Raw genomic sequence first — 22107 nt, 5'->3', positions numbered from 1 at the left:
ACTCGGCACGTTCATTCAATCTATGCGTGCAACCACGACCATCTGGATAGTTGTGTCATACCAAATACATGGCTCTTATAATGGAGCACAAGAGAAGACTGCTCATTGAAGCCCTTGGGGCCTCCTGTTCCTCACTTAGGTAAGGACCGACTGTTTCTATAGAACCCGACATGGCCTATGCCCCAACCCATAACCGAACACCAGGCCAGGGCTAGACCACCTGCTGAATTAATTTTGCTTGTCCAAATAGGGACAGGTAACAGTCCAGATTTGTACAATGAGCGTGCTCCAAACTGAAAGGCATCCGATTAAACTGTACAGGCCTGTGCTACTTCGTATTTCCTTCCTAGTTGAAAAGTTAACAACGCCACATGCACCAGATATAAGTAGTAGGCATCTGCATTAAAATGGTATTTGTTTCGAAATATGCCTGTTAGATTTAGAATATCTGTATTACGTGATGTATAGCCGTATGTTGGGTTTTCTACAGCTGGTTTGGCCTCCCAGTACAAATCGGGTTTTACACCACGTCTCCCTGGTTTACAAGATCCTATCGTTCTTTTTGTATTATGGTAAGTAAAAGAAGTGTAAGGATAGTTGCTGTTTTGTTGCTGATAATGATGTTTATAAGTTTGTTGGTTATGGCTGTATAAGGTTATGCCTTTCTCAAAATTGTGACTCTGGTGATCATGTCTTTGGGATACAAGGCATTTTTTCAGGAGACTAACAAAATAAACTAAGTGTTTTCTACATGCTCCTATTACATACATAACAGCTGTTAACATGTAGATGGCAGGGCCCTCTTTTTTGTAGCCAAAACGTAAAATAGCTTAATTGTGCATGGTGCCGTTTGCAGGGGTGGGTTGCGTGATGTCCCGCTCTGCACAAAAATAATTGCTCTGCCCGATTCATGCTTCCCGTCGACACTAACTCAATCATAGTTTGTCCAGTACTTTAAGTGCCATGATTATACACTCTGGCCATACCATCTCCACCCCCCTCCTTACAGTTTTCTGTAGCCAACAATTAATTGCGCAAGCAGACCTTTCAGATCGCTACATCTGCTCCCTACCTAGAAGTAACCAGTTCCTATAGCTACAGACTATCAACTTGCACTATCCAGCACAAAGCAGTGTGAGTCTTCTAGGGAGAGCATGGTGTGTGGGAGAGCCTGTTGTGTGAGAGGCAGCAGTGTGAGTCTTCTAGGGAGAGCATGGTGTGTGGGAGAGCATGGTTGTGAGAGGCAGCAGTATGTGAGAGACAGCAGTGTGAGAGACCTTTTATTTATGTTTTGGTTTTTGAAACATAAATAAAACGCATTGTTATCTGCAATATCATTAGGTCAAACTTGCGTAAATACGCGACCTATTGCATTGCAAATGCTATAGGTCTCGCTTTTGCGAGAGATTAAGCTATTGGCATTGTAAATGACAATGCCATTTATTTATTTATTTTCAAAACCAACACCTAAATAAAAATTGTCATTTACAATGCCAATAGCTCAAACTTTTCAAAAGGCGAAACCATTGCATTGTAAATGCTTATTTTTCTCAAGTATCAGAGTACAGGCTTATAATTGCTCTTAGCAAGTATGCGTGGATGCCCCATTTTTCCAGCTTGCCACATAGTTTTTCTCTGCAGTCAAAAATCATTGCAAAGCCTATAAAAGCTGGGTATGGTAAGTTGTCCTTTGACTTAACTGCACAGTGAATTAGGAGTGCTAGAGCTAGTAGGTTGTCTTCCATGCTGCATCCTTTTCGGGATCCCATTTGGTACAGGGACACTAATCCTTTATTGGAAACCCAAGCTTCAAGGTCTTTAAGATAGAGTTTAGCAAAATCTCTCCATCTGTTGGGAACTTCATTAGAATTATGCAGGACCATATATCTGGAAGAAATACTCGGACCATAATGGGATTTTTGCTTTGAAAAGTGCTGCTGGAGTTCCAGTAGGACCAGTTGCCCCGCAACTATAGACGGACTTAAATGTTGCGGTAACATCTGGCACTGTCTTGATTAATTCAACTTTGCTTGAGTTGTGAACCTTCAATGTCACTTCAAATTCTGAGCAGTTGTTGATCGCATTTGTGTAATGTAGGTGGGCCATTCAATATGAGGAACACCGTTTATCCCACCAGACTTCTCTTCAGATATTACTTTTTTTGGGTAGATACTGTAGCGGCAGCGCACATGCGCTGCTCGTTTTGCGAGGCATGCTGTATTCAGTATGGCGTGGAAGCTCTGTGGAAGCTCCCCCTACTCTGCTACCATCTTTTCCATTGGCTTAGTTCCGAAATGCTGCCTTCTGATTGGTTTTAGGCTTGTTAGTCCCTCCTCATGACGGCCATGTCATCATTTGTATCCTTCCATGGCTACTGGCCCCTTTACTTCGAAAAACTAATTTCTTCCCGTGCCTCCCCCCTACCGCAGTCTGTGACTTCTCGACCCCCACGCCCCAGCACTCCCGTTCATGCCTTTTCGCCCACCTGTACTCCTATTTCCTATGCAATAGGTCTTGCGTAAATGCGAGTCCTATTGCATTGCAAATGCTTGTTTTCTTTTGCCTCGGCTTTCCTGTTCCGAGCACTGCTGCTATCATGGAGGCCATCTAGTTGACTTTGTTGCTGCCCCCGTCCCGCCGTAGATTGTGTTGCCTTTAGTCCCAAACCCGTTGTCAGTGTTAAATTTCTTCGTTGTCCGTGTTACCTTTTTTCCCTTCCCCTCCCGTTGTCCATGTTAACTTTGTTCCCACATCTCTCCCTTTCCATATTAAGTCCCAGGCCGTTCGCTTCAATGGGGCTGCCAAGTTCCTGCCCGCTTGCGCAACTGGCTACCTGGAAGACGCCGAAGCAATGCTGCAGGGCAAAAGCAAGAGCGACCTACTGAACAACACCAACATTTATGGCATCACCGCACTTCATCAGGTAAGGGACGTCATAACCTGAAAACCCAGTGACAATTCACCACAGATGCGAAATCATTCCCTGAGCAACCATTTTCCTGTTCTCTTGCACATATGGCTGTATAATAAAGTTAGCAAGAACTATCCCGCTCCCTTTATGTTCTCTAGTCTTTACTGTCTTGCAGGCAAGCATTTTAGTTTCAGGGTCCAAGGGCCTGGGCTCCCCATTTATTTACCAACACTTGTGAGCGCGGTAGAGGCAGAGGTCACAGAAATTATGTGCTTCATCTATCTTTCGAACTGGGGATACGTTTTGATAATTTTTTATCCTTTTGTTATTTTGTTGCACGCAATTTGTCCCGAGAAGTGCATTGTACCATTTCGAAGGGAAATATAAAGAAACCAAGCTTCTACTTATTTTACTCTTTTAACAAAAATACTCTCGGTGTGTATGTGTAGGGGAAGCCACAACCATTTTACTGTCCCGGCAGGCTCAGTCTCTGCATGGGTTGGTCGCCTGCCGTGTTAAGCTGCCACGCATCATGCTTTTGATAAATTATTTTTTTCTAAAAGTGTCTACAGAAAGCTTTTATCTAGGAACAATAGACGTTCCTATTACTTTCTTTTGATCCTTGAGGGGGTTATTCACAAGCCCCTTGTGCCAACTGTGCGTCACTTTTAATATGGTAATGAGTGACATACCGGTGGCGCAAGGGGCTTGTAAATAAGCCCCTGAATGTTTTTGAGGTTCTGAACACCAAATTTCCTGAGACGCAGCGGCCAGAACGTTAATGTTTTCTCAAGCACCTCGACTTTTTCAGGCTTTTCTATTATTTTCCTCTCTTCGTTTTCAGTTTAATTTCTGAAGACGTCTAGACACCATTGATGACATCCCAGCAGTAAATGTGCGCACAATTTAAAAGCAATACCAGTTCTAAAACAGTGTAGTGAATCCTTTATTTCCTTGGAATTGTAATATAACTACCATTGTTTTAAGATTCGTGCACTGTGGCAAGGCCTTCTGTTCTCTGTCCTGTCTATACTACTATTATAAAGAGAGAACTGTGTCCTTTCAGCCAGGTAAACTCGAAAAGTACACCACCAATCAAAACACCCAAGACATCTTTGAAAACCTCAGGGCAAGCAGAAGAACTTAGGCTATTAAAAAAAATATATATACGTTGTTAAAAAAATTTAGAAATAAAAATAAAGTAGTCCCTTGCAAGTAGCGCCGGCCACGACGTCTGCGTGATGACATCATTTGCGCTCCCAACACTTCCTGAACACTTCCTGAAATGGCGGCGAAGATCGCGACCTGCTGGCTGCTGGGCGAAGTGGCGGCCTGTGCGGGCGGGGCGCCTGGATCGGGACCGGCGACTGAGGTAAGGATCAGGCTCTCCGGGACACGGGCGGGAGGAGGCCGGGGCGGGAGGGGGCCGGCCCGGGGCAGAAGGGGGGCGGGAGGTTGGCCCTGAACAACGGCGGCTGAGGTAAGACGCAGGCTCCGGGACACAGAAAATGTCGTGGCGGGCGGGGGCCGGGGCGGGAGTGCACGCAAGCCTCAAATGCTGCCTCCAGCCCCTTTCTGCCCCAGGCAACGCTGGGGCGGGCTGCTAGTTACAAATAAAGCTAGATGGTGGAAAAAAGCGAGCATGATTTCAGGAAAGTATGGTTCTCCATCACTCTTTTATTGTTCAGTTGTAAGTTCCAGTGGGATATCCTAGGCTACAGGCAGGAGCATTGGGATTATGCAGCAGGAGATGACCACATTATGCGGGAGGGTTGACTACATTATGCAGCAAGAAAAGCAAACCATTCCTCAGATTTCGTTATATTATTTAGTTATTTTACTATTTTTGCACATGTTAACACTTTCTGAGTAAAGCTTTCACTTAATTAGTACCAGTTTAACACCCAAGTACATTAACAAGCTACAGAAAGGTGACCAGTAAGCCTTTGTGAAGGGCCTTCCACTGTGCGGAAACACTACGTTTGCACTAGAATTAAAACATTTCTTGTCAAAATCTGCAGATGATGGTTTATGTGGCAAATACAGCAAATCTATAATTGTGCGGCAAAACACCCTGGCTGCAGAATTGCAACAGGTAATGAGTGAAGGAATTCTCCCTGCTTATGGAGAAAATAGCCCAAGGGTAGGTCTGCAACCTTAATCACATTTTTGGGCTTTCTATTTGTGTTCCTAAATCAGACTACATGACCCAGTGTATAGTAATTGTATAGCTATTCAAACCCTGGAGGCACATCACCCAGGATAGTGTGCTGCATAGCTAAAAGCTTCTAAAGTCCCAAAGGCGAGACCTATTGGCTATGCCTATGCTTGTTTTACCAGTTTTCAGAATTTTCATGAGTTTCGTTATTTGGTGGTCTCATACAGGTTAACACAATGTCTACAGGCATTCATTTTCCGCTGAAACATTTCTACTAAACATCTCTGTGGATTTAGAATCCTTCAAAAAGGTTTTCTTTTAAAAAGGTCCAAGAGGCTTAGGGCCATATGTAGGTCATTTTTGTTTTGCGATTCTCAAATTGCGTTTTTTTGGGAATCGCAATTAGAGAATAGCAAAACGAAATGTAGGTAGGATTAGCACATTTTTTTGCGAATCCCAATTATTCCTTATTTGCGAATCGCAAATTCAGATTTCGCAAATAAGGAATATCTTCTCATTCATTCCTGTGGGCTAGAAGGCCCATAGGAATGAATTGGAAGACATTCTCAAATTGCGATTCTCAATTAGAGAATCGCAAATTGAGAATGCAATTTCAGGGTTGCAAGGGTGTCAATAGGACAACCTGTTGCACCCCTGAAATTTACATGTGTGCACATGTGGCTCACATACATGGCCTAAGGGCATGCATGTGACCCACATGGCACTTTGAAAAATGCCAAAAAGTGCATTTTTCAAAGAAATTGCAATGTATCACCAACCTGAAGTTTGATGGTATTTTGCGATTCCTTAAGCCACAATTCGCACAACTTGGGTGCTTTTTACATTGCATTTAAGGAATCGCAATTTGCAATTCCTTAAATGCAATCGCAAAATAAGAAATCGCAAATTTAGCGATTCCTTATTTTGCATGTGTTTTTTGTGTGCTACATAGCACACTGTCCAAATTCCGATAGCAAACACTGAATTTCTGCGAATTTCAGCATTTGCGATCGCAATTGGGCTACCTACATATGCCCCTGAGTGTTTGTGATTTGATGTTTAATGTTTGCACCCTGCAAACACTAAGAGATGATGGACGAAGCACTGAAACTTTTCAGACACTCACCCCCAATCACAGATCTGGTTTAAATCCACCATTATTCTTTAGCTCACTCTGCCACCCCAGTTCAGACCCAGCTATATACAAATCGGTCTTGACCCTGTGCCTCATGGGAACAGTCCAGCCCGAACTGCCAAGCCTGGGCTTCTCTATTCCAGAAACAGGTATCCTGGGACTGGGGGTGAGTGCCTGAAACGTTTCAGCGCTCCTTCCTTCATCTCCTTGTGTTTGCTTTGTTCGCCCTAAATTGGCAGGGTATGCCCAGACGTGAGTCCTTTGCTCACTTTGTCACTGAATTCAAGCTAGCGTGGCGGATGAGGGGGTGATACCCTAAAACCAGTCCAGTATGCTTGCTTCCGGTACAGGGAAGACCTAGCTTGGCAGTTCGGGCTGGACTGTTCCCATGAGGCACAGGGTCAAGACAGATTTGCATATAGCATACAGTGCTCCGTCCATCGTCTCCTTGTGTGTGCTAATGTGTGTACCCTGCCATTAGTGTTTATGAGTAATTTTGTTCATATTTCCTACCTTGCTGCATACTGATGTCAGGAACTCGTGGTAAGGCTCGATGGGGGAGGTTCGGTAGTGGTCAAGCAGGTCCTGCAGACTGGCATGGGAAATCTCCTCTCCAAGGATCACATAACTGTTATCTGGAAGCACCTCAAGGAGGAAATGCCTACAGCGCCCAGTACTCCTGGATTTAGAAATATGCAATTAGAGAGTAATGGTTAACAGGGTGGTAAATTATGTACAAAAGGTTTATCAGGAACTGAAAATAGTATGATAGAGCTAACAGCTGCTTCAGGAGCACATGCAAAGGAAATCATCAAGACAGCATAAAAAACAGTTTGGAGAGTAGACTGCCAAGAGTAAACAAATGTGCACCGTTGTGAACAGAGCCATCAGTAAATAGAGGCACATCACAGAAGCTGATTAGAAGGAACATAGTAAAGAAAGAAAGGAAAAGAAAATTATTTAAAAGAATGAATCGAGACATGGACAACTTTGCAGTGAGCAAACCAACATCAAGGCAGTTTTATCGGAGTATTAAAGGGGGTAATCAGAATTAGAGCGAGCAGAGGTGTTGATATCAAAGAAAGGCCATGGTCAACAGAGAGAGGCCATGCTCCTGTAATTTTATCTGGTGCTTTATTCACTCCCAAAGTAATCTCAGTTTATTAACACTGTGGAGATTAATATAGGTTAAGGTTTCTTGTATGTATTATTGTCTTTGTCATAATTTTGGTTTCTTAATATGTTTTAATTTGATCGTAATCTTGCTTTTGCTTTTATTTGTTTTCTTGAGTTATGTATTATTGTGTTTTTTTCTGAACGAGGAAGATCCCTGTTCCACCCTTCCTCTATTTTTTTTTTAATGGAATTTATTAAAATTATTACCCATACCCACTTTCCTAAGCCTTACTTTTTTTATTCTTGTTCCCTGTATTGTTATGGAATTTAGTAATAATTTTACCCATACCCACTTTCCTAAGCCTGACTTTTTATTGTTCTTGTTCCATGTATTATCTCCTTACGTTATACCCCTCGTCCAAATTAACCACCATCCTTAATTCTAACTTCTTGACATGTTGTTCCGGATGTTTTTCCCATTTTCGCCCCAATGTTCAATTTCCAATAAAATCACATGACCCCAATCATGAGAAACTATTTAGAAGCACTAGCTTGAACTGAGGTTTCAAGCCATTAAATCGGACCGGAATACATTTACTGATGCATTTGCAACAAATGAGGCGATACAAAAAGATGATGGACGTAGCGCTTGAGCAAATCAAACACTCACCCCCAGTCAACTGATCTGGGTTTAATCCATCACCATTCTTTAGCTCACTCCACCACCCCGGTTCAAACATGGCCATATGCAAATCAGTCTGACCCTGTGCCTAATGGGAACAGTCCAGCCCGAACTGCCAAGCCATATCTTCCCTGGACCGGAAACAAGCATCCTGGGACCGGTTTCGGATTCATAATCCTCATCAGCCAAGCTACCTTGATTCCAGTGACAAAGTGGGCAAGGGACTCACGTCTGAGCATACCCTGTCAACTTATGGCGAACAAAGCGATACAAAAAGGGGATGATGGGCGGAGCGCTTGAGCAAATCAAACACTCACCCCCAGTCAACTGATCTACGTTTAATCCATCACCATTCTTTAGCTCACTCCGCCACCCCAGTTCAAATATGGCTATATGCAAATCAGTCTGACCCTGTGCCTCATGGGAACAGTCCAGCCCGAACTGCCAAGACGTATCTTCCCTGGACCGGAAAAAAGCATCCTGGGACCGGTTTCGATTCATAATCCTCATCAGCCAGGCTATCTTGAATCCAGTGGCAAAGTGAGCAAGGGACTCACGTCAGAGCATATCCTGCCAACTTATCGCGAACAAAGCGATACAAAAAGGGGATGATGGTCGCTTTGCAACAAATGAGGCACAGATTTCCCTTAGAAACACTGTGCATGCCCATAGTCAAAGTCTTCTTTATGGACTAAAAGGAACAAATAAAGACAGAACAGGCGCCTGTAGAACAAGCTGTGGCATGTGAAACGCTGCTCCAAAAATGCCAACTGGCCAATGTTTCGGAAAGGAACCAAACCAGCACACACCATTAAATCTCACCAGTGGCATCATCCAAGTGGAACCCTTCTCCAGATGCTCACAGTTTAAGCCACCAACTAAAATGCAAATCTCAGGTGACAGGTTGGAGATAACTGCACTTCTTCCAATAAAGTAATCAGAACAACATTTTGCAGTAGTTTTAGTGATGATTCTGGAGTCATCTCTTTAAATATTTTGTCCTCTAGGGCAGTGTTTCCCAAACTGGGGCCAATGGACCCCCAGGGGTCCGTGACACATTCCATGGGGGTCCGTAGGCAACAGTTTTAAAAGCACAGAAAAGTTTCTTGTATAATTAGCAGCTTTCCAGCAACAATAAAATTGTCAAGATCATGCCAGTGATTAATGTACCTGCTGGAGTGTGAGGAGAGTTTTGTTCAGTGGCAGCTTTGACTTAACTAATGTAGCACAGAGGGATAATGTGCCTACTGCAAAGAACGTGTAACATGCATTTTAAAATGCAGTATTTTACGTGCATAGGTTCGTGGTTACTGCTTTTGTCACAGAGATTCTTTCGTTACTGTGCACTTCACAAGTGACAATTGTAATGTAGGAGAGGGACCTATAAACTGTCATCAAAGAGCTGCTTGCAAACTGCATGGTACCAGTTAGTAACTTATGTTTTTTCCCCAGGTATTCATTAGCCTGATGCTGCTAAAAAGGTTTATTTGGGTGGAAATACATTGTTTATGTTTAAGTCAGTGCTAGCCACTGCGTTTCTGTTCTGAATCCTGAGTTTGTGCTTTTCCAGACCAAGCACTCTTTAAACATTTTACATACACACTGATTTACATGTATGATTCAATGTCTCTATATGTGTGTGATGTAAAGTGCTCTGGCATCCTACAATGGTATGAGAGATGCTATAAAGTAAATGAAATGCATGTGACAGAGGGGCTATTACTTTAATATAAAATACTAAGGGCCAGATTTATGATCTGTTTTTATATGTGCAAACGGGTTCGCAAACCTGTTTGCGCATGCAAAAACCTATTGGGCCATGTACATTGCCTATTTCGCGAGTCACAATTTGTTTGTGACTCGCTAAATACGTTTTGCAACTTGCTATTTGGAAGGGGCATTTCCTTCCAAATAGCGAGTCTCAAAACCATGTACAAATGTTTTGCGGTCGCAAAACATTCGCAATTACCACCTACTTCAAGTAGATGGTAATGCATTTGCAAATGGGAAGGGCTCCTCAGGGGACCCCTTTCCCTTTGCAAATGCATGCAAAATTATTTTTTAAGGGCAGGCAGTGGTCCCAGGGACTTCTGCCTGCCCTTAGAAAATGAAACGAAAATGTTTAATTTCCTATTTCTTTAATGCATGGTAAATAGGCTGCATTTTATTTTTAAAACTGCTTTGTTTAAAAGCAGTCCCAAGATGGTGGCCTGCAGAGCCCAGCAGACCACCATACCTGGGAGGGCTGGCTTTCCCAATGGACTCGCAAATTGCGAGAGGCTCATTAATATTAATGAACCTCGAAATTTGCGAACCCATTGAGATTTCCAAACAGTGTTAAACACACTGTTGTACATTTCATTTAGGCGACTCGCAATTTGCCACTTGCCATGTGTCGCCAATTGCAAGGCGCTAAATGAAATGGTCATACATCTGGCCCCAAAATCCTTAGTACTTTGAGTATTTGTTTTGTATGCACACATGTGTATTTTTTTCGAATTACTGTTTTAATATTTGAAATTTAACTCATACAAATTGCTTGGGGGTCCCCGGCTTCCAGTGGTGACTCAATGGGGGTCCTCAGGAGTCAAAAGTTTCGGAACCACTGCTCTAGGGTACTTCAGGATGGCTTGGGATGACTTCACCAGATTATTACAGGAATAGCCCAGCTGAAGTCATCGGATGACTTCAGAATGACTCCAGGATGATCTTCTTTTTGACCTGTCATCCGTTCCCAAGGACATAAAGCTTAAGGTTGTGCCTGAAGTAAATCACTAAGTTAAAGTCCCCTTGCTGACACGCACTGGCAAAATGAGCATCAGAAGTGGGAATGACCAATGCACCTGAAAACACCTTCCTGTACAGAATGCTGATTAATAACTAGCAAAGGGTGGGAGAATGATAATTCAATCGTTTTGGTTAAGTATTACCCCATATTATTATACCTACTTTTTGGACATTTTCTCCTTCAACTTTGACAGCTAGGATGTATAGTCACTCTGGATTATCAGTTATTTGTGTTCAGACACACAATGAAAAGGAGAAAGAAAGCAAAGTGAAACATAAAAACAGAGGAGGAATCCTGACATGGTCACAAGATGGAAATGCCACAGGCACTTCCCACGTGCGCAAGCTGTATGTTTCACATGGTCAAACTCACCGGTACGAAAGGACGAATCCCACTTTACTTTCACAGAAGCGGATCAGAAAGCATCCTAATGGCTTATTGTGGAGTAACTCGTCTGCTTCCCTGTGTAATGAGCATAATGTAAATGGATATGAAGGTTAAGGATTCTGCGGTATTCGTCACCTATGCATTCTTCATCTCAAAAATATTTTACTTTTTATAATGCTTGATTACTTAATTTCCACCTTTGGTGCTCTGATACCAACAGGATTTTAGGCTTGGTCCCTTATTACTTCAGCCGTAACAATGTTACAAGGTGAAGTGAGTGGTGACTAAGTTGGCACATACAATTGATTCTAGCATTGCTGGCTGGCCTTGGGGCCATCACAAAGTTGTATAATGATACTGAAGTTTTATTATTTGTTTTATTAATTAAAATCTTACAAAAATGCTTAAAGTATCACCAGGTAAAAACAATTTTTAAAACACTATAAACATGATTAATCTAATATCGCATAATTAATAAAATACAAAAAATTAGTCATCAAGTTTTTTACCAACAACATATAAAAAATTTATGAATGCAGAGTTCATAAGTACGTCTTTAGGGTTAAGACATGCTATCATGGTATAATGATATTGTAAATATTGCACTTTATCTTGCTTTTTAAACGTAGGTTCATATCTACAGGAGGGCCAATATCGTGGGCCTCATTTACAATATTTTGACACACTGCAGTGTAGCAAGCCTTCCTGCTGTGCTGCCGTGCATCAAAAGAATAGGGCAGGAATGCGCCATATCTGCCAGTGCCGGCGCACAAAGGGCAGCCCTTGCTGCCCTTGTGCCATGGTGCAAGGGCGTTTGCGTTGTAGAGCTGATTGTTTTTGTACTTGCTGCAGCGGTTTTGACCCATGTGCATGTTTCTGTCCTTTGGACGCATTACACCTTGGTATATGGACTATGAATCTAGCATAAAAAGGGCATTGCCCAAAATATAGTGTTTGAAAAGAAACACTCATTAGCAAATCTAATAGGTCTGGATGTCTTGTGCTAATGCGGGCAACCAGCATGTATGTATGACTGTAGGGAGGGGAGCATTGCTCCCATCTAACAAAGGCCCGGCCCGTGCAGGGCGTTATACCGGGGCGGTGACGTCAAGAAGGGAGGGGCAGGGTGGGGGGTTTTAAAATGCGGAATATGGACCATTACAGGTAAGTAAAAAAAAAACAAATGTCATTGCCTACGCTGCATCACATTTGGCGATGCAGCGCGGGCAACGAAATTCGTTTTATTAATTTTTTCCGTTACTTACCTGTAATGGTCCATATCCCGCATTTTAAACCCCCCCCCACCCTGCCCCTCCCGCACCTGACGTCACCGCCCCGGTATAACGCCCTGCACGGGCCGGGCCTGATCTAACAGCTGCACACATATCTTAAAATGACACCTTTATTCTGTAGCCTTGTCTTCATTCATATACTATAACCTGTGGTACTAATTACTTTACATTACTGTCAGAAAGCCAAGTACTCCTAACTGGTATCCCATAACATTTGATTTTAGCTTATAACTCCAAATACTAGCTAATATTAGATACTACTAGTACGAGTACTAGCTAATACTAATTTGTCATTTTTTTTTACATTTCAGTATGAACATTTGTTGCATTTTTAAGTCACTTGTATACAGTGTGTCGCCGAGGGAAAATCCAGAGTATGATAAACATCTGCATCATGGCTACCATAAACTTTCTTATAGAGCCACAATTCATTCATTATCATATCACTAAAACAGTCAATCTAACCTCTTTCAATTTCGTTTCAATATCTTTATAATCAATTCCCTGTAAACCTCTTATTAATTACAAATAACTACACTTTAAGTGACGTATCAGCCTCTTTTCCTTACGGAAGAGTAGGGTTCTTTCACAAATGTAGGTCATTTTTCAGGTTACCTGAATCAAAATATAATGTAGCAATGTAGACTCCAATTTCAGATGCAGTATGGTATCTGCAATTTTGTATGTCGGGCATCAACGGAAACATGCAAGGTCAAATTATGGCATTTGTGTCCATGAACTTATCAAGGCCTCCAGGAATTATCGAGGCCTTTACCCATTAATGCCTGCCTTTATTATGAGTTGGGTTATTCACCCAACTGTCCCCACTACACACCACCATGCCACCCCTGACACACAGGACCACAGACATCTTTCCGCCGCTTAGAAGTGGTGAAAAACGTATGCATTTGTTTCAACCAAGAATGTGAAAAAAACTTACAGATAAACTCCCTGTCATATTAGTTATTTTCCATTTCGGGGAAAAGCTTGTGATAGCTGGACTTTGCTACAGAGATACTTGCCAGCAATTTAAATTCTTCAATGCAAGGTCTAGCAAATTCCAGCAAAGTGCGGCTAACTTCTAAAAAGGCCCATAGTACAAAGTTGGGGTTGACTCAGGGAAACAAAAATATGAAAATGAGAATAGAAAGATGTAAGAAAATGACTATTTTTGCAGGATCACCGCCATTTATTTGAACTGATACCTATTTGTTGTTGGACTCTGTACAACAGGACCCTGCTAACCAGGCTCCAGTGCATCTGCTGTGACACCTAAAAACTTGTCGAATTGGTTAAAAACCCCTTTAAAATACCTATACATCCCTAGTATGTAGTACCAGTGAACCCAGGGCCGGTAAGTTAAACGTCGCTAGTGAACTACAGCACCTAGTGTGCCGCCATTAAAGTGACAATGCAAAGTATGTCTCCAGGTCTGTCCCGGCTTCCTGAGAAGTGCGGATTTAAAACTGCAAATTCAACCCGGCCAATTAAACCTTTGCCAGGCCTAAACTTTCCTTTCTAATAATTGTATGTCACCCCTAAGGTAGGCCCTAAATGCCCGTAGGGCAGAGTGTATGGTATTTAAAAAGTAGGACAATTGTACATGAGTTTTACATGTTCTGGTACTAGTGAAAAATCTCCACTGTTGTTTTCCTTGTGGCAAGTCTGACTCTTCCACTGAAAGGCACTTGGTTACATTATAACGCCTTATAATGTATAACTTCAGTATGGTAATAGCTAGAATTATGATTCAAGCACTCAAATTAATAGTAAGTTAATATAAAATCAAAAGCTCAAGGCGGATTTTAAATTGCTATTTTGGAAATGTCACCAGTGTAGGACAGCACCTAGTCTGCCGCCACCAAAGTGACATTATTCTGCCTGAGCCAAATGTGCCTTTTCGCCAGTGTTCAGTGTCATCTGACTGTTGACGGCTTCCCTGTGGTGAGATGTTTATCGCTTCCAGACAGTGGACAAAAGGTTTGGGTGTGGGAAGATATTTATCCATTTGACAAGAGCCCCACCTGGGCGGTGCCCAGAAACTTAACAAAACTTCAAAAGGCAATTAACCTGTCACAAGTAGATGTAACTCATTCCTAGGCCTGCCCCTTCATTGTCCTGATAGCCAACTGGGCACCAAATCCATCGGTGGAGGGACTGCAATGTAACTGGATTTGATTGACCACAAGGGAGGGTTTGCCCAAAATAGTAGTCGCACCTCTGAGTGGGCCCAGGGAGCGCTGACTAAGGGAAGAAAGGTTCTGCTATATTGGTTTTAGGTAGAGAGTGGTACTGTGGCATAGTCTACAGGAAACCTCACAGGAAATGCTGTAAAATTGAGTAGGGTTACATAGTACAAGGGAACCCAATTGAGCAATTGGTCAGGGGTGTATACACTGTTTCAAAAGACAATGTTCCCTAGACAGTCAGCGATAATCAAGGAAAATAAATATAAATCAAGAATCGATTCTATATTACCTGTCCAGCCGGACAGGATTTAATTACATATAAAGTTATGTAGTCAGTTATCTATACAATATCAAGTGGGACACGGCCTGTTCCCTACTACCACATATAGACAGGTGTGACATACATAGAGGGAGGGTATTAGGCAAGAGGAGACAGTCTGACTACAATCCAAATTAGCAGACTAATGATTCAAGAGCACACTATTGTGACTTTACATATGATATAGTCAAAAACCATATAGTGTAGGGGGTCGACGATGTTTCGATCCCCATTTAAAGATAACGGGATCATCTTCAGGACATTGTGATTCATGCCTTAATTACATTCCTAATATAAATTATTTAAGCCCAAACATATTGAGGAAAGACATTACAGTTGTTGTTTACATAGGGAGAAAAAAGGGGGATTAGTGTCTTATACAATAAACACATAGTCTAGACATGTCTAACCATCAGAGTATATCTTTAAAAATGGATAATGACGTGCTATGTTAGATTGAGTGAAAAGATCGGCGAAAATCACATAATATGGACATTGTGGTTCCTTATTAAAGTTGGCGCAGTGCACAAGGTAAGTATAACCAAAATTGATGTCTGAAGTGCGGTGGTTGGGCGGTGAAGGAGCAGAGAAGAAGCGAAGGTTCGGGGTGAGTAAAATGAAGGCGGTAGTGAAAACGGGAAGTTTAAATCGGTGCCTAGCTAGTTGGATCAGCCGCATGCGGTTAAGAAATTCGGACGGTTACCGCGGTGCACATAATATCAACAGGTAGGAGGAATGAGTACGAACCTCCATGAATGGAGAGAGGCAGAGGGGTTCTGCGAGGCGTAATTCTGTGTGGGGCGCCGGATGAGGAGTCGGACCTGCGGGCAGAGTTGGAGATGTAAATACACGGAACCGTGTATTAGATGCCCATGAGGGTCGGGCTTACCTCAGCGGGTATCCTGTGATGCGTTGGTCGGGGTGGAAGACCAGACGATAGTGGTGATAAAACCTGTGGGCGGAGGCAGTATTAAGTACAGATATCCGCGTGTCTGATAGGCATAATCAGTGCAAAATAAAGAAGCAGGAGGGATCTTACCAAAGTAATACTGTTTGCTGCGAGTAAGGGTGAATTGTGAAGCCTGGAAAAGTAAAAGGTGGGAAACGGGTTAGGGTGAGGGATCGTAGGGTTACGAAAAACCGAGGACCAGAGTCCAGTGAAGTAAGCTTACCAAAGATAGTAGCTGGGGGCGGTCCTCGATGGGGATCCAACCTTCAGTCGAGCCGATGCTCGTATAGACTGTGCGGCGGTTTAGAAAAAACCTCCATTATGTGTTTTGCCGGATCACGTGACTGTTCAAATGTGACCGGGCGGGGCTGCTAGAATTGTTAGCAGAAACGGCTGGTGATTACGGCGGCCAAGTTGGGAAGTGCTACTAGAGCTGAGAACGAGTGCGATATGACTGCATACTGGGTGATGAGCCATATTGGGAAGTGCTATTTGAAACCACTTGTATAGAATTGGAAACGAGTGCGAGTGGACTGCATGCTTGGTGATGGGGGTGAGTGCAAACAAAACAATAGTCATACATTCGCACTCATACAGGCGGTAGGAAGAACGGTTGGCAAAAATTATAAAATTCAGAGTCAGTGTGACTTATATGTGAACAGTTCAAAGGGAATGGGAACAGTGGGGCAGTGCATGCAACAACAATATTATTACATTGCACTCATCCAAGCAATATTGCGACTTAATGGCAGGAGAAAGAACATTAAAAATGAAAAATATGCTTTAGAATCAGTGTCAATTCTGCATGCAATAAGAGTATTATTACAAGGCACTTATCCAAGCAATGGCAGGAGAAGGAACATATGTTGAAGAACGAAAGGTATGTTTTAGAATCAGTGTCAATTCTGTGAGGTCCGTTCAAAAAGAATGTTCATAGCAAGGAGGTCCAGTCCTCGAGACGATTAAGACCAGTGTGGATACTTTTTGTTCTCAGTATCCATTTGAGTTCTTCTTTGTTCATGAGGGTACTTAGGTCACCATCCCTCGATGGGATTTTGATTGCATCAATGATTGTCCATTGTAGGTCAAGTTCACTGTGGTCTTTTTCCGTGAAATGGTCCACCAGAGGTGCGTTGGGTGTCCTACACCGAATCCTGCTCTTGTGTTGACAAATTCATATGCGCGCTTTTTGCGTAGTTTGTCCTATATATATCAAGTGGCAGGGACAGAAAATTGCATATATAACATTCATGCTATTACAGTTCATGAAGGGTTTTCTATGGAACGTTGTTTGTTCAAAAGTGAAGTCCTTTCCTTCAATCGTGCAGTCACATACGCTACAAGAGCCACATTTCACATGCCCTGTAAGTCGTGGGAGCCCCCATAACTCATTTAGAATTCCTCTCGTGTTCTCAGTTGGCAGAGCAGCTCTCACTAGGTGGTCTTTTATGTTTTTAGATTTCCTGAATGCAAAGAGGGGGCGTTCCAGGTTTAGGGTACCCGCATTGAGTGTGGCCCAGTGGCTTTTAATGCTTTTTTTTATGGCATTGGAGGCAGGTGAAAAAGTAGTCACACATACTAGTCGGTTCTGAGCTATTTTTTCTTTTGGTTCTAGTTGTGCATCCCTGGGGCAGTACCAGGCCCTTTTTAAGGAACTGCGAATTAATTTTCTAGGGTATCCTCTCGCTTGCAGTTTGTTACTCAGGGTGCTCGCCTCCTTGAAGTAGTCACTTTTCAGAAAACAATTTCTCCGGATACGGAGAAACTGCGAGTAGGGAAGTGAGTCCCGTAGTGCCCTCGGGTGGTGGCTTTGGTAGCTAAGTCCCACGACTTACAGGGCATGTGAAATGTGGCTCTTGTAGCGTATGTGACTGCACGATTGAAGGAAAGGACTTCACTTTTGAACAAACAACATTCCATAGAAAACACTTCACGAACTGTAATAGCATGAATGTTATATATGCAATATTCTGTCCCTGCCACTTGATATATATAGGACAAACTGCGCAAAAAGCGCGCATAAGAATTTGTCAACACAAGAGCAGGATTCGGTGTAGGACACCCAACACACCTCTGGTGGACCATTTCATGGAAAAAGAGACCACAGTGAACTTGACCTATAATGGATAATCATTGATGCAATCAAAATCCCACGGAGGGGTGGTGACCTAAGTACCCTCATGAACAAAGAAGAACTCCAATGGATACTGAGAACAAAAAGTATCCACACTGGTCTTAATCGTCTCGAGGACTGGACCTCCTTGCTATGAACATTCTTTTTGAACGGACCTCACAGAATTGACACTGATTCTATAACATACCTTTCGTTCTTCAACATATGTTCCTTCTCCTGCCATTGCTTGGATGAGTGCCATGTAATAATACTCTTATTGCATGCAGAATTGACACTGATTCTAAAGCATATTTTTCGTTTTTAATGTTCTTTCTCCTGCCATTAAGTCACAATATTGCTTGGATGAGTGCAATGTAATAATTTTCTTGTTGCGTGCACTGTCCCACTGTTCCCATTCTCTTTGAACTGTTCACATATAAGTCACACTGACTCTGAATTTTATAATTTTTGCCAACCATTCTTCCTTCCGCCTGTATGAGTGGGATTGTATGACTATTGTTTTGTTTGCACTCACTCCCATCACCAAGCATGCAGTCACCTTGCACTCGTTTCCAATTCTATACGAGTGGTTTCAAATAGCACTTCCCAATATGGCTCATCACCCTGTATGCAGTCATATCGCACTCGTTCTCAGCTCTAGTAGCACTTCCCAACATGGCCGCCGTAATCACCAGTGGTTTCTGCTAGCAATTCTAGCATCCACGCCCGGTCACATGTGCACAGTCACGTGATCCGGCAAAACACATAATGGAGGTTTTTTCGAAACCGCCGCACAGTCTATACGAGCATCGGCTCGACTGAAGGTTGGATCCCCATCGAGGACCGCCTCCAGCTACTATCTTTGGTAAGCTTACTTCACTGGACTCTTGGCCTCGGTATTTTGTGACCCTACGATCCCTCACCCTAACCCGTTTCCCGCCTTTTACTTTTCCAGGCTTCACAATTCGCCCTTACTCGCAGCAAACAGTATTACTTTGGTAAGATCCCTCCTGCTTCTTTATTTTGCACTGATTATGCCTATCAGACACGCAGATATCTGTACTTAATACCGCCTACGCCCACAGGTTTTATCACCACTATCGTCTGGTCTTCCACCCTGACCAACGCATCACAGGATACCTGCTGAGGTAAGCCCGACCCTCCTCCGTGCTTTCCACTTGGGCATCTAATACACGTTTCCGTGTATTTACATCTCAAACTCTGCCCGCAGGTCCGACTCCTCTTCCGGCGCCCCACACAGAATTACGCCTCGCGAACCCCTCTGCCTCTCTCCATTCATGGAGGTTCATACTCACTCCTCCTACCTGTTGATATTATGTGCACCGAGGTAACGTCCGAATTTTTCGAACTGCATGCGGCTGATCCAACTAGCTAAGCACTGATTTATACTTCCCGTTTTCACTACCGCCTTCACTTTACTCACCCCGAACCTTCGCCTCTTCTCTACTCCTTCACCGCCCAACCACCGCACTTTAGACATCAATTTTGAGAGATACTTACCTTGTGCACTGCGCAAACTTTAATAAGAAATCACAATGTCCATATTATGTGATTTTCGACGATCTTTTTACTCAATCTAACATAGCACGTCATTATCCAATTTTAAAGATATACTCTGATGGTTAGACATGTCTAGACTATGTGTTTATTGTATAAGACACTAATCCCATGTACACATTTTCCCTTTTTTCTCCCTATGTAAACACCAGCTGTAATGTCTTTCCTCAATATGTTTGGGCTTAAATATTTTATATTAGGAATGTATTTAAGGCATGAATCACAATGTCCTGATGACGATCCCGTTATCTTTAAATGGGGATCGAAACGTCGTCGACACCTTACACTATATGGTTTTTGACTATATCATATGTAAAGTCACAATAGTGTACTCTAGAACCATTAGTCTGCTAATTTGGATTGTAGGCAGTCTGTCTCCTCTTGCCTAATACCCTCCCTCTATGTATGTCACACCTGTCTATATGTGGTAGTAGGACACAGGCCGTGTCCCACTTGATATTGTATAGATAACTGACTACATAACTTTATATGTTATTAAACCCTGTCCGGCTAGACAGATAATATAGAATCGATTCTTGATCTATATTTATTTTCCTTGATTATCCCTGATTGTCTAGGGACCATTGTCTTTTGAAACAGTAAAATTGAGTATGGGCACCCCTATGAACTTTTACTTCACTAGTTAGGGAGTGGCCAGGAGATTTTCTGCACCCGCAGGCTGGCACCTGGCATTAAAGTGGCATCTCAATACCCTGTACAGAAAAACCATGAAAAACAGGCTAAGTATGACACATGATGATGATCCTGTGGAGAGAAACCCCTCTCACTGAACACAGTACAAAAGTGTGGTCTCCAAGGACTAGTTGGCTAGCCTCTTGTTAAGCTCCTGGAGCACAACAGCTGCAAGAAATCCAAATCGCTGCTGAGCCCAACTGATCAGTTCCACTGCATTCGTCCTGGACCCTGCTGGTGGCTTCTGGGAGATTGAGTCCTAAAAGTTCCTGTACCCTTGACTGGTGTTATAGTGTACTTCTTCCCCTTTTGAAACGGCAAGGCTTGACACTTAGAATTTGTTTTCAAAACATTTTGCAAAAAGAATCAAAGGCTACAATTGGAATGTCACCAAGTAGCACCTACCAATGTCAAACTGTTGGTCAGACCAAACTTGCTCATTTGCCCCACTGAAAAGAAATCAGCATAAAATCTGGCATACCTTTGGCAGGCTCATTTTTCTCTTGGCATGCCATGTTTTATGCAGATCACTTAAAGGGAAGAAATGTAAAGCAGGTGGTTACAAAACCTTTCATATTGTAATACCTTTAGTCAATTACTCCAGATCTGCACAAAATTCAAAAGGTATTTTATGTGCAATGGACCTCTCTGAGGGGTTACCCCAAGCTTCTTGCCTTCCTTCTCCTCTTTTTGCTGAATTATTTTTGTTGGCTTTTGGTCTATGAGCACTTTGCCACTGCCAACCAGTGCTAAAATGCACATGCTTCTCCCCTAAACATGGTGAAATTTGTGTATACATAATTGGCATCTTTAATTTACTTGTAAGTCCCTTGTAAAGTGTTATACCATTTACCAAGGGCCTATAAATTAAATGCTACTTGTGGGCCTGCAGCACTGATTGTGCCACTCACACAAGTAGCCTTTCAAACCTGTCTTAGGCCTGCCATTGCAAGACCTGTGTGTGCACTTTACTGCCAATTTGACTTGGCATTTAAAACCCATTGCCATGCCTTAAACTCCCATTTGAATACACATAAGTCACCCCCAGTTAGCCCTTAGGGTCAGGTGCTTTGTAAGTAAAAAGTAGGGCATGTACATTTAAGTTTTGCATATCCTGTTAGTGATAAAGACCCAAATTCGTTTTTTACTACTGTGAGACCTACTCCTCTCATGGGCTAACATTGGAAATTCATTTTATGCTGTAATTACTGATTAGAAAGGAGAAACTGTGTCATGTTTCATATTTTTTTAATGATAATGATTAATCCTCTTTACTGGTAAAGTTTGATTTAACATTACTATTAAACATATGCCACATTTAGAAAGTGGGAATTTCTCTTCTCTTGCCTCCCTGTGTGCCTCAGCCGGTCTCCAATACACATCTGGGGGACAGGCAGGGGTGAAAGCTTCACTTTGTGCATTCCCTCTAGACAGCCATAGACACAGGAAAGTTAGGTGTGTCTGAGCACTCATCTGGGCAGGAAGGGAGGGAGGGACTGACACACTTGATTAGGCAGTGCCCTGTCCCCTCACAATGGGCTGATTACCCCCTAGTGATATTCTGGGGCCAGGGCTGGTACGAAAGAGCCCGTGTGCGCTTCAATGTCCCTTCTTTGAAGTCACCCCCACTTCAAATGCAGAACCGAGTATAAGTACTGAGGCTCTCATCCCACTAAGAGAGTGCACTACTGGACCTGTGAAGAACTCTGCCAGGAAGAAGGACTGCTTTACTGCTACAAGGACTGCTACTCTGTTGGACTGCTGCTTTTGAAAGAACTGCTTTCTTGCTATGCAGCG

At 42.8% G+C, this 22107-nt stretch overlaps 1 pseudogene across 1 annotated transcript in view; it reads right to left on the bottom strand.

Moving 5' to 3' along the window:
• The window catches only part of LOC147673926 (uncharacterized), a 206331-nt pseudogene that overhangs the window by 77808 nt on the left and 106416 nt on the right, over positions 1-22107 (bottom strand). The window contains exons 4-5 of the transcript XR_015302522.1: positions 11163-11252; positions 6718-6883 (exon numbers count right to left, since the gene is read on the bottom strand). The product of XR_015302522.1 is annotated as an uncharacterized LOC147673926 (transcript). The remainder of the gene's footprint in view (positions 1-6717; positions 6884-11162; positions 11253-22107) is intronic.

Source organism: Lissotriton vulgaris, chromosome 12 (assembly GCF_964263255.1).
Source record: "Lissotriton vulgaris chromosome 12, aLisVul1.2, whole genome shotgun sequence".
In the NCBI taxonomy this organism is placed as follows: Eukaryota; Metazoa; Chordata; class Amphibia; order Caudata; family Salamandridae; genus Lissotriton; species Lissotriton vulgaris.
The sequence above is the reverse complement of the archived record's forward strand: the minus strand, read 5'-3'. Positions and strand labels throughout refer to the sequence as shown.